Source organism: Meleagris gallopavo, chromosome 10 (assembly GCF_000146605.3).
Source record: "Meleagris gallopavo isolate NT-WF06-2002-E0010 breed Aviagen turkey brand Nicholas breeding stock chromosome 10, Turkey_5.1, whole genome shotgun sequence".
NCBI lineage: Eukaryota > Metazoa > Chordata > Aves > Galliformes > Phasianidae > Meleagris > Meleagris gallopavo.
The window spans coordinates 19,048,638-19,053,809 of NC_015020.2; positions in this window are offsets into that span (position 1 = coordinate 19,048,638).

The following is a 5,172-nucleotide window of genomic DNA, read 5'->3' on the forward strand; positions in this document are numbered from 1 at the left end:
AAACTGCAAATGCCAACTTTTAAGTGTTCTCAATCAAGTCTCAGAACTGAGACTTCCTTTCCACACAGGAGACCATCAATTTCTGATGTGACAGACGCTGACATTCATGGGTCAATAACAACAAAATTAAACCCAACAAGAAAAGACCCACCATGCAAACCAGCAGGTTTCTATATAAAAGCGTGAGTCTAATGCAACACTTGTACTTGTTGGTACCTTTTTCCTCCTTTCTCTTAAATAATTAATGCCCCACAAAGTAATACAGCACTATCAAAAGCCAAAAACTTGGTTTGAAAGTATTAAACAGTGATAAAATCCAGAGCAGTGAGCAGATGGGTATGTGTGGATGGCAGGCAACAGGAAGCTGTATAGACTGCACAAGTGCCAAGGCCTATGAGGTTTGTTTTGTTTAATATATTGCTTTGTGCTCCTACTGTCTCAAAACGGGTATAAAATTTGGGCCTGCCAAATTCATTTCCTGAAGAACTGAATCAACACACAAACACATTTCTCACAGTGCTCCCCGTCACTCCCTCCCCTGCCCAAGCTGCAGATGCAATATCTTGGTCTGCTCCATCCTCCTTAATTAAGGCAGTAAAAGGCTTGCTTAGGAGCAAGGAGCATTTTTTAATATTTCAAAGTGAGTTGCTGTATCCTAGCCCAAGTGTTGCACTAACAGTGATCCAACTCCGTACAGAAATCATGATGCAGGAGGTCTGGAACTCCAAAGGCCAGCAGGTTTCAAGTTCTTTGTCTCAGCCTGCAAGCACCTGTGTATGCACAGCAGTCCCAGAGCTGGGCAGAGCTGCCCTCTCCATCTCAGGTGCAGCATAAGAGCAGTGCTGAGCACTGCCTGAGGCAGAGGCCTCTGCTGGAGCAGCAGCCGCCTCCAGAATCATGGTTTATAACAAACCAGCAGGTCATTTCACAGGAGGAAATGACAAACCTCTGTACCAGTCCTCCTTTATTTACAGCTGGAAGACATTCAATACTTTGATCTGCAAGGATCTGTGCTTGCCATACCACCTGGGAGATAATTCAGTGGCAGCAATTACTGTTGGACAGGAATTTTGACAACAAGAGTCAATATTACCTCAATATATGAAGAAGGAATTCAGCATATCCATGCTAGTCTGGGGCAGAAATGTATTGTGGGAACAAACAGGCTGCTTAGCCAAAGTTAGAATTATCATGGAATCACAGAATGGCCTGGGTTGCAAAGGCCCACAGTGCTCATCAGTTCCAACCCCCTGCTATGTGTAGAGTTGCCAACCAGCAGCCCAGGCTGCCCAGAGCCACATCCAGCCTGGCCTTGAATGCCTGCAGGAAGGGGGCATCCACAGCCTCCTTGGGCAACCTGTTCCAGTGCCTCACCGCCCTCTGGGTGATTTTCTGCTGGTTCACATTGGGGGGGGGGGGGGAAGTAGAAAACAGAGTGTAGTGGTTGTATCATCCTGGCTGGTTTAGAACAGGTGAATTTTTAAGGAGCAGGTCCTGAGAAGTTAATTGCTATGAGGAGAGAAGCTGAAGGCCTTGTAAACCTTCAAACAGGTTTTCTGGCAGGAATTATTGATTTTCTTTTTCCCCCTGAATGATGTAAGTAATAGAAAGAGCAGCTTCGTACATGAAAAGCATAGTCTGCATCTCTCACATGCTGTATAATTCCTGAATTACCGTTTGCCATCCTTTTGATATCAATAGCAAAACAAAGGTCTCTGCGTGTGTTATGTGATGATGGTTATTAATACTCACTGTTTTGAAATAACCGCCGCACATGTTTTTTGGTTAGCTTTTTATTTTTTTCCTCCCTTGTGTGATGTGAGAGAGAAAAAATAGGAAATAAAGGAAGGGCTGAAAACAGAGAGTTAACTGAAAAGTTCAGGACGTGCATTGAACTAAGGAGAGGGAAACATCAAGTTGCTGAGCTCCTGGAAGAGAGCTCACAGGGAGAAGATGGGAAGGCTTAGGGAGATGAGAATGGGGTGGATAAGCGTACAGTGAAATATTAGAGCCTTGGGTGGGTTCCCAGTCCCTTGTTTTAATTTCAACTGTGCCTAAGGATGCAGGTTACAGGTTGCCCAAGGAGGCTGTGGATGCCCCATCCACGCAGGCATTCAAGGCCAGGCTGGATGTGGCTCTGGGCAGCCTGGGCTGCTGGTTGGTGACCTGCACACAGCAGGGGGTTGGAACTGATGAGCACTGTGGGCCTTTGCAACCCAGGCCATGCTATGATTGTATGAAAATACAACCAGCTTGCCCAGGAAAAACAATATTACCTCCCCAGGCCACCCTGAGTAACGAGTACTTTTCGATGCTGTCTCGGTACTTCCGAAGGATCAGGTGAACGAGAAAAACAAAATGCTGAGCAGCGTAAGTAGAGCTCTTTGCTGACACCATAGCAATAGCTTAATGCAACAATTTAGCTGCCAGACACTCCAAAATGATACACTTTCCTCCTTGATGAGGTGCCAGCATTTTTTGTTTCCTCCAACCTGCAAAGTGAGCACTACGAGTCCTTGAAAAAGCTTTCCTTGCAGAAGGCAGGCTGACAGAATCTCGTGCTGAACAGTAAAAGCCATTTTCTGTCAGTTTGGCAAGTGTCGGCCATTATCAATACCTGAAATCCAATTGCATCTTAAGTGCTTTAGAGACTGTGAGTGCATTTACAGGAACAATGCCCTATCGGTAAGAAAACTACAAACTGTCAGACTACAAAAGAGCAAATTGCATATTGCCAATTTATAACAAAATGTTTGATTCTGGATCATTTTTAGCTCCTGCTGTACAAGAGATGAGTCAGGAACCAAGACCAAACAGCCTTCTGCCCACACCCCCGTTTCTTATCAGTTCTCTGGTTTATGGGTTCTGTTAACGACCCTTTTCACATCTAAATACAATCCAGTCTCAAGGGTTTGTTTACATCTATAGAAGTTTTAACTTCTTAAAACAACTCGAACGCCTTCCTCTCCATGTAAACACACAGCTCTTCCTTGTGCAACTGACGCCCAACACATCACCCAGTTGAGGGTTCTCCATTTGGCTTCGTGCTGTATCTGGAAGCTCTTCCTCCTACCGCTGCGAGCAGCTGCCAGGTGCCAGGAAACCCAAGGCTGGGTCTGCAGGGGAAAACTGAGAGCCAAAGGAGGATGGGGAGGAACAGGGTAGGAAGAGTTTGTGAAACCCTCCTGCCTGCAACAGCACACGTCACGGCAAGATGCTGCCAGAGAACACTCAAAAGTTTTGCCCCTCTGCACAAAAAGGGAAGCTGGCTTCTGTGGATTTGGGTGTTTATCTGCAAGACTGAACCACTAGAGAAGAGTTAGTCTAAACTTACCCTACTCATAGTGCTTACTCCTCCAGCCAAGAGGCCTGGATTACCTCCAGTCCCTCCAGACATGAGGTAAAGTTAAATTAATTTTAAACTGTGAACTCTAAGAAAAAAAAAATGAGGTGAAAAGGAATGCTGGTTTTACCACTGAGCACTCAGGTACAGTTCACCGTTTGCTCTGCAACTGGTGCAGGTTGCTTTCCAAAGATTTGTATCAGATGTTCTCTCCGGGTTTTGCTTCTCATTTTTCCTAAATTTACACAGCAGATAAGTCAATGTGAACATGCAGAAAGAGCATGTTCCCAAACAGTTCTAGATTTACACAACCTGCTTCTCAAAAAGGCCAGTTCAAAAGATTTTCACAGAACAGAGACTTCCAGAAGTTAATGAGCTCAGATTTATTCCAGCTCCATGTTTATATTCTAGAACAAATCCAGACCCAATCATTTATTTATTTTTTTTTTAAACAAGTTTTTCACCTAACCATTCCCAAAGGTCAAACTCTTGCAGCTTTGCTCTGCACAAGCACAGTATGTGCTCTGTTCCACTGGGCTATGGGGCAAACAGCTTGCAGACACGTAGACAAGCAAGATATTCAAACAGAACCAAATCGCTGCAAGTATATTTAGAAAAGCATAAAATCTGCCTGTGTTTGCTCGCTTTTAGCACCAGACACTCCAGCATGGGCCTGCTCCAACCTGCTGGTTGCTCAGAGCATCATGCCCTCACAGAATCACACAAAATGGCCCGGGTTGGAAGAGGCCTCAAGGGTCATGGATCTCCAATCCCCCTGCCACATGCAGGGCCACCAACCTCCACATTTCAGAGCAGCCCAGGCTGCCCAGGGCCCCATCCAACCTGGCCTTGAACACCTCCAAGGATGGACGGGGCATCCACAGCCTCTCTGGGCAGCTGTTCCAGCACCTCACCACTCTCACAGTAAAGAACTTGCCCTCAGCCCACTCTGTTTCAAAGCACCTGTGCTTTGACACCCACAGTGTCACCTAGCACAGACTCAGATCAAGGTGCAACTTCCTGCACGTTTTAAAAACAAGTGGCAGAAGGAAACGCCTACCGCTCCTCATATATGGGCAAAACAGAACCCAGCAGCTATCTCCTGCTCTGCTGATCAAAGCAGCACCAGCACGCACGCATTTTGCTCCAGACATCTCTGAGCATCGCCTTCCAGCAAGAGTTAAACGGGCCGACTGGAGTTAAATATAAGCAGTGATGCAAGTTGGGAGGACTCCCAGCCCCCCGCACACAACGTGCTCCAGCCCCCAAGCAGAGCCCTGCTCCCCACAGCACCCAGAGCCTTATTTGCAGCAGGGACACGAGGTTTATTTCAGCAAAGCTGGGCCTGGCCTCTCCCGCCACCACTTCTGCTACCAACACGAATGGCCCAGCGGTGGGGTTGGCATTCGGACCCTTATTTCCCGGTTCTCCCTGTACAAGAGCTCCCCACACGTCTTTTTACAATCCCCAACTCAACGGGACGGCCCGAACCACACAGACACACAGCGGGACGGCGGGGAAGGAGCACCGCGGGGAGGGGTTTGACAGACGTCCAAGAAGCGCCTCTACCTCCGGCACGGGAGCTAGACCGATAGCCGGCCCGGATTTGCCGGCCCAAGCCCTGAGCTCGCACAGAAGCGTAACGCAGGGATATCTCCGGGGAACTCCGCTCCGAGTCCCAACGTGAGCTCGGGGGGATCCGAGCAGGAGGAGCACCCGGCTATTTTCAGCTTGACTCAGCGCTCAGCCCCGGCGCCGAGTTCACCCCATCCGCTCCTCTCCCAACACCGCACCACTTCCTCCACCGCTCCAACGCAGCTCGTGCAGCG